Source organism: Anoplopoma fimbria, chromosome 17 (genome assembly GCF_027596085.1).
Source record: "Anoplopoma fimbria isolate UVic2021 breed Golden Eagle Sablefish chromosome 17, Afim_UVic_2022, whole genome shotgun sequence".
In the NCBI taxonomy this organism is placed as follows: Eukaryota; Metazoa; Chordata; class Actinopteri; order Perciformes; family Anoplopomatidae; genus Anoplopoma; species Anoplopoma fimbria.
Genome location: NC_072465.1, coordinates 3,578,155 through 3,586,736, shown reverse-complemented (window position 1 = coordinate 3,586,736; position 8,582 = coordinate 3,578,155).

Genomic DNA, 8,582 nt, shown 5'->3' with positions numbered 1-8,582 from the left:
GTTGTATAGTATGTGTATTTATTGTCTGTGTAGTTGTATAGTATGTGTATTTATTGTCTGTGTAGTTGTATAGTATGTGTATTTATTGTCTGTGTCTGTGTAGTTGTATAGTATGTGTATTTATTGTCTGTGTAGTTGTATAGTATGTGTATTTATTGTCTGTGTAGTTGTATAGTATGTGTATTTATTGTCTGTGTAGTTGTATAGTATGTGTATTTATTGTCTGTGTAGTTGTATAGTATGTGTATTTATTGTCTGTGTAGTTGTATAGTATGTGTATTTATTGTCTGTGTAGTTGTATAGTATGTGTATTTATTGTCTGTTGTATAGTATGTGTATTTATTGTCTGTGTAGTTGTATAGTATGTGTATTTATTGTCTGTGTAGTTGTATAGTATGTGTATTTATTGTCTGTGTAGTTGTATAGTATGTGTATTTATTGTCTGTGTAGTTGTATAGTATGTGTATTTATTGTCTGTGTAGTTGTATAGTATGTGTATTTATTGTCTGTGTAGTTGTATAGTATGTGTATTTATTGTCTGTGTAGTTGTATAGTATGTGTATTTATTGTCTGTGTAGTTGTATAGTATGTGTATTTATTGTCTGTGTAGTTGTATAGTATGTGTATTTATTGTGTCTGTGTCTGTATAGTATGTGTATTTATTGTCTGTGTAGTTGTATAGTATGTGTATTTATTGTCTGTGTAGTTGTATAGTATGTGTATTTATTGTCTGTGTAGTTGTATAGTATGTGTATTTATTGTCTGTGTCTGTGTTGTATAGTATGTATATTATCTGTGTGTATTTATTGTCTGTGTAGTTGTATAGTATGTGTATTTATTGTCTGTGTAGTTGTATAGTATGTGTATTTATTGTCTGTGTAGTTGTATAGTATAGTATGTGTATTTATTGTCTGTGTCTGTGTAGTTGTATAGTATGTGTATTTATTGTCTGTGTAGTTGTATAGTATTGTCTGTATTTATTGTCTGTGTATTTATTGTCTGTGTAGTTGTATAGTATGTGTATTTATTGTCTGTGTAGTTGTATAGTATGTGTATTTATTGTCTGTGTAGTTGTATAGTATGTGTATTTATTGTCTGTGTCTGTGTAGTTGAGCTGCTGCAACACTTGAATTTCCCCCATGGGGATCAATAAAGGAATATAATAATGTATCTATTGTAACATTATAATGACAATATAAAAAAAAAAAAGATCTGAAAAAGAAATACAATCATACAGTTCCAGCATGTGTTGTTTGCACCCATGCAAGATTTCTCATTATTGACTAAGGCCTTCTCACTCATTAGTAATTGCATCGCATTAACTGTTTTTTTGGTAACAGTTTAAGTTTAAGTAATGCTGATGGGTAATTATGCCTTCCTATGGTGCCAGGTTAGGTCTCGGGTGAAATGAGGCATCTGTAACCAGGATACTCAACAGTAGCCAGACACTAGGTTATGTAAAACAAGCTATGGATATGAAGTCATTCTTATGGTATCAGACCATGGAGGACAACAAGGTCCTGTTTTCTGTTATGTTATGTTATGTTATGTTATGTTATGTTATGTTATGTTATGTTATGTTATGTTATATGCATATTGTGTTATCTTACTGTAGGTTATGTTGAATGAGATGCAATGTGATCTTTTCTGGTGTATTGTGATGTTATGAGATCTTATATGATGTGATCCTAATGGCTCTTATGGGATTTCATGACATTGTCATTATGATGTGATGTGAGTCATGATGCCATATTATGTGAGCTTGATGTAATGTGATGTCATCTTATATGATGCAATGTAACATGATCTGATTTTATACATGATATTGTTCTATATGATGTGATGTGAGTTGTGATGCCATATTATGTGCCATATTGTATATGATTAACGTGATGTGATCTTATATGGGATCTTATATAATTAATGTGATGTCATTTTGTATCGGATATTATATGATGTAATGTGATCTTATATGATGTATTGTGATGTTAGTTTATATTTGATTTGTTATATATGATGTGAGTCGTGTCATATTATGTGACATAACATTATATAATGTGATGTAATCATATACAATGTGATGTGATATGATATGTTATGGATCGTATGGCCGTGCTATGTCATAGTATTTGACATTTTACTCAGTCCAACTCTCACCTCATACTTGTTCAGATCCAACTTTAATCCACACCTCATTTTTATGTCATAAACATTAACCCCACATACACAAGGCATTTCAAAACCCAATGCCGCCCCCTTTTATTGGTTTCCTCCCCATCCATCAATCATCCTTGCCCAGTCCAATCCTCACTCCACCCTCAGCACACCTGTTCCTGCTGCCCAGCTCTCATCCTAATCCATCACATCCAAAACAGCTGTGATCACCACTCTCATCCAGTCCTTGCCCAATCACAGTTCAACCTTCATCTAAACCTGATCCTACCCGGTCCCTCTCTCCTTCAGCCCACGTGACAGGCCGTCCTAACCAGCTAAGTGATAGATTAGCAGCATTACCTCTAAGTCAGTCTCTCTCTCTTGGCCAGGCCAAGCCTGGTCAGCTGAGCAGTTTTGTCACATGCCTCAGCTGCACTAACAAAAAGGAAACAAGTGCTCACATAGTTATGTGAAATGCACTTGCTTTACTCGTCAGGTGGTGACCTTGACACACAGGGAAGCAAAATCACACAGCATACAGGTTTTGTTTCTGTCTTTTAGCCAAGATGAAAGGAAATATTTAGTTTTCTGTAGTTTGGACTGGATATCTTTTAAATCAAACAACTGCTTCTGTGTGTGTATGTGTTTGTGTGCTTGTAGGTGTGTGTGTTTGTGTGAAACAAGTTAGGAACGAGACTGAATCAGACCCAGAAATGAGCCCTTCAACAATACACTGCACCTGACTTCAAGTTTTTGGTAATAATGAGTTAACATTCCCAGCACCACATGATGACTTGTGCATGTACTGGCTCTGAGACAGGCCGCAGGGTGTGTGTGTGTGTGTGTGTGTGTGTGTGTGTGTGTGTGTGTGTGTGTGTGTGTGTGTGTGTGTGTGTGTGTGTGTGTGTGTGTGTGTGTGTGTGTGTGTGTGTGTGTGTGTGTGGAGGAAGTCAGTGAGGGGAGGCATATCAGGGGGAGGGTGTGACTGTGGCCTGCTGGACCATAGCAAGAGAACAGTATGTAGGACAAGGCCCTGCACTAGCTAACCTATCCTGGCGAGAGCCCTGGTTGGGCGTGCTGAACTTCTGCATGCATGATCAATGGCACTGAATAAAAAGAGAGGAGGACTACAGCGGCATGGGGGAGGGGGAGGAACGAGTTAGAGCGATTTGAAAAGGTACCGGTAGAATAAAGCAAAAACACTTGGCTTTTTTAAAAATAATACTAATTAATAAGTAAGGCAATTATTTGTAAGTGACCATTCATTTAAGAGACAACTATGTCTAGCTTTTGAGCAACTTTGGCTAACTTGTTTCATAGGCATTCATTTGTTTTTGATTTTTTAAATCCGGTAAAGTATGCGTTAAAGAATAATTTATAAATTCCGTTTTTTTTGTGCCTGTGTGTGTGTGTGTGTGTGTGTGTGTGTGTGTGTGTGTGTGTGTGTGTGTGTGTGTGTGTGTGGGCGTGTGAGAGAGGTTTTCAGTGCGCTCACATTGCAAGTCTCACTCCCTCTGTCTTGTTGTCACTCATCTTAAAACACTGTGACGGTTTGTCCAACCCAAGTCTTCACTGCTTTTGTTTCCTTGACCACAGCTGACCCAGAGTGGGAACTCATTGTCTGCGAGCGACCTCTGACCTGCCAGGGCCTGGGACCTGCTCTCCACCACCCTCGAGGCCATTTGAAAGAGAGTTGAGTAGGGGATCTCTAAAGAAAAGAGTTCTAAAAGGCAACTTTTGACCATCTGAAAAGCTAGAAGCCGTGGCTCTATCAGCTGTAAGCTTCAGCAGCAGCAATTTTTAGAAACCAGAAACCATCATTTGCATGTGATGCAAAATGTAAACAAGCAACCAGTAGCTCCAGGAAGACCTCGTTGAATTAAATGCAGATAATGAAAAGGCATAGAGATGGAATGTTTGTTAATGGATCAAGACAAACAGAACAAGAAAAAAAGGTCTTTCAAAACGGAAGCCAGGAGACCGATTTCAAGCGCTCCATTTGCTGTGGGTGTTTTTTCCACCTGGCAGGTGGCGAGCCAAAAGAAATCATTACATGAGAGAGGAGAAGGGAGGAAACAGGCACACCTGTGGTTGCGCCAGGAGCCCCACCTCCGTTCTCCGATCACAATCCCTCCATCCCCCAGGGGAAGGTGTGGCAAAGGAAGAGAGACAAAGGGAGGAGAGAAAGGGAGAGGAAGGAAGAGATTGTGGGGGAGATTTACAGGTCTCTTCAGCAGTTGACTGGAGGTTGAGTTAACCTTTTTATTAATCGTACGCACACAAAACAAACTGGACTGGCGGTGCTGGGAGGCTCTGAGAGGCTTCCAAAGGCGGCTGTGGGCTTCCTGCGAGCACAAACAGACCACAACCTATTTACCCTGATGACACGGGACTATTTCTGTCTGTCGGCTGTGTGAGTGCAAGCAGCAGCAGCAGCAGCAGCAGCAGCAGTGGAGAACTGCACTGTAATACCACACAGACTGTTGGGCGGATAAACGCGCACACACACACACACACACACACATGCACAACATAGATGCTGCACAAAGGCTTCTGGTTACAAATCCGCAGAGACCTAACACTTAAAGACAGATTGTCAATACTGCTCTTGCCAACGTGGAAATTGGTATGGGAGTCAGAGTTTGTTAAAAGACGGTCTATCCATCACTGTTGTACTGAGTGCATTATCAACTCCCAGATAACTAATTATCTGTTATCGTTCGTTACATCTACAAAGCTTTGCATGGCATGACATTAAATTACTGCATCCATTCAATCCGAAATGAGATGTTCATTTAAAAGTGACATATAATTAAAACCTCAACAAAGCTTTCTTTTTTTTTTAAAGTGTCCTCTCTTGATTGACAATATGAGTGTTTTAAAAGGTAGTAGGGATGATGAATTCACTTCTTCTTACTCTTAAACGGACGTTGATTCATATTTACATGAACCATCCTCCGTGTTTACAACTTCATCTCCGCCCTGACCTCTTTCAGGGGGGGAGATGATGTCACTAAGCAATTGCTGGGAATGATATCATGACATACAGATGGAGTCACGACCATCTTTGAGAGCATCGTCGTGCCAACCTGAGAGAGACAGGACAGGGCCGTGACTCATCATCTCTTTATCGGAAGATGTGCTGCAGGTCATGTAGTGTTGAGACATGATGGATTTCACACCGGGGCTGTGCAGCAGGACGGAAGAGAGAGAGAGAGAGAAAAAGGACAGAAAGTGAGAGTGAGGAAGTGTGTGTATGTCAGAGAGAGTGGATGAATGGTGGGTTTTAAAGGGGGGGGGGGGGGGGGTAATGCAAGAGAGAGAGAGTTTTGTTTTTATCAAGAAATCCACACTACCTCTACCCAAAGTACGTCAGAATCACTAACACACACCCACATGAACAAGCAGAGTTGCAGTGCGTCCCTGTATCTCTTTTAATCTTTTTTCCACTCCCCCCTCCATTTCATTTCACAGGACCCATCAACGCCATTCCTTGCTACTATTTATAGGAGACCACTGTCCCCCCTGTCCCCCTGCCTGCCTGTGTGTGTGTGTGTGTGTGTGTGTGTGTGTGTGTGTGTGTGTGTGTGTGTGTGTGTGTGTGTGTGTGTGTGTGCGTGTGTGTGCGTGTGTCTCAGGGTACCCTCAATAAACCAGTGCTTCTCACTCCTAATCTCAATGCGGTGTGATTCAATGAAAAGGATATATGGGAAATCCAGTTACAAAGATAGATGTGTGTGTGTCTGTGTGTAGGGGAATGGGTGAATGAGGTTGATTTATCCCACCTGTCCAGTTGTTTCCAGTGCGTACATGTCGATCTACGACTGACTGCTGAAATGTATTCCACGAAGGCCTGGGAACTGACAAATCATCCCTGGAAAGTTGCAACGTGTGTGTATTTATTGCTGTGGATGTGTGTGTGACTGTGCATTTGCTTAAAACATTTTGTAAACACTTTTTGTATGTAACCAACACGTGGCTCGGTACAGTACAGCTGCTTCACTTGCGTGCTGCAGTGTGCAGGCCCTCCAGCCTGATGGAAGGCTGTGATTATTGATTTATGAGCTCACAGTTAAATTGCGCCCTGCTTTGTAGTCTAATCAGCAACGGACACATTAGAGCTTCACACCATTATTTTTTATGTATTTTAAAGGAGTAGTTCACGTTTTGGGAAACAGTGTGTGTGTAGTAAACTTGGGGTTGCAAGCGTCAAACTGCAGGCTGTTTGAAGCTTCTGATGTTGAAATGTGAGATTAATTCAGTTTAGCTTTGAGGTAGTAAGCTAGTCTGACTAATCTTCTCTTTGTAATTTCTCTGTTTATAAAGTTGATAATGGCACCTTTAAAGCTGCCCTTATACATGTTTTTATATAAACATCGGATCAAATGTATATGTGGGATGGTTCATAGCGACAAACACACTGAGGTCATTTTCAGCGATCTTTGCAGTACAGAATATTTTAGGGCATTTCAGCTCATTTCTCAGTTTTTTTACTGTTTTCACTGTATCCAGTCTCACCAGCGTTGTTTTCCATTGCAGCAGGCAACTGTTTCAAATGAAAAGGCTTTGATAAACCCGCTGTACGCTACCTGCCCAGCAAAAGAATGGCAGATAGATAGAGTTTGTGACTAGTTGGTGAACATAGTGGGGCCAATATATGTTTTTAATAAATACAAATATAATTTGGTGGAGCGCAAAAACAAAGTGTGAATATAGGACTTGCACTCTTCTGGTGATCACAAACAGGACTTCTGCTAATGTTGCTATGTATCTGATGGCCTGGATGTATAACTAGGCAACTGTTTGCTATCATGCTAACATATTTGCCTTATTATCGATAATATGTCAGTGTCGTGTTTACAGCTAAATTTTACTCCGCCACAGTTCCCAAAACTAAATCAGTTATTACCCCTGTTAGGCAGCAAATGTAACTAACACTTCTCAACACTTCCTGTTTGCACGGCTTCACCACAAGTGCAAAAGCAAAGATGATGCTGATTATTGGAGACCCCACTAGGCCATTTGCAGTTTTCTAAGTGTGACAAACATCAATTTTAAAGTAAATCAGCAATGTAACTAAGACAATTTCAGCTTTATTAAGGTGAAAGGGTTAAGATGAAGGTTACACTGATACTATTTGACTGCATAAAACTACACGTGTCAGGGAGAAAGAACAATATGTAAAGGGGGAGTTAAATAGGAAGGGTTTAATTGGAGACATTTTGAAGAAGAGCGGCACGAAATAGGAAAGTAAAAGAAACAGAAGGAGGAGGTTAACAGGAATAACAAGCAGAGTGTGTGTGTGTGTTCTTATACTGTATGTTTCGGTGTGTGTGTGTGTGTGTGTGTGTGTGTGTGTGTGTGTGTGTGTGTGTGTGTGTGTGTGTGTGTGTGTGTGTGTGTGTGTGTGTGTGCAGCTGTGCAGTGACAGAGTGAAGGGAGGCGAGAGCAGAGGGGGTCCTTTGTGAGTCTTTGTGTGGCACAGATTGTCCTCTTCTCTGGGAAAGTGGAAACTCAACACTCCTCTCCAGAGGTCTGGTTACCAGGTGAGAGAGGAGGAAAGAAAAGGGAAAAACAGAGCAGGAGAGCGAGGGAGGGACTTCGCATAGGTGCGGAGAGAAGAGAAACCGAAAAGGAGAGGCGAGGGAGAAAGAAAGGCCATGAGATTTTTGGGCATTAGAGCTGGAAACTGAGAGAGGCTGAGAGAGATCAAGCGATGAACACAGAGATAGGAAGTAACAGCCTGAGAAAGAATAAACAGAGAGCGGCTCAGATTTTGGTTTAAATCCCAGATGACTCCAAAAATGGATGATCAAAGTGTTACAATCCCTTACAAATTTCAGAATGTATTGCGTGATATTCAAGATCATCACATGTGGCCTGTAGACGGAGTCATTATGTGGAATTAAAATGATTTTTATCAGTGCTATGTCCCGTCTGCAGTGAAACCGCAGCCATAGAGGAACATAAAGGGATTATATCATGATCTCATTGTACGTTTTGAGAAAATACCAGATACAAATGTCAAAATGCCCCCATGTAATAATGAAAGCCACTGCTGTGTTTTCTCCACAATCAAACATGAAACTAAACTGAAACCAGTTGGCTAATTTACAACTTAGTTTCAACATAACTGAACACTAGCTCCTCCTAGTGGCCACTTTTGGGACTTCTAGAACTACCAAAAATCAGCTCAACTTCCTGCAACCTTTCTCATTCCCAGAAAGAAACACACATCATGCATCTTGTATCTGAAAATGTACATTTATTTTTCTTTAATCACTTTTTACAAACTATATATATATACATATATATTTGTACAAACATCACCTTAAACCCTGGACACCAAAGTTTACAAAATACAAAGAGGAAGGACACTATCTACTGAAGCTAGAAAGACAACTCAATTTCCAGACATATTCCAATAT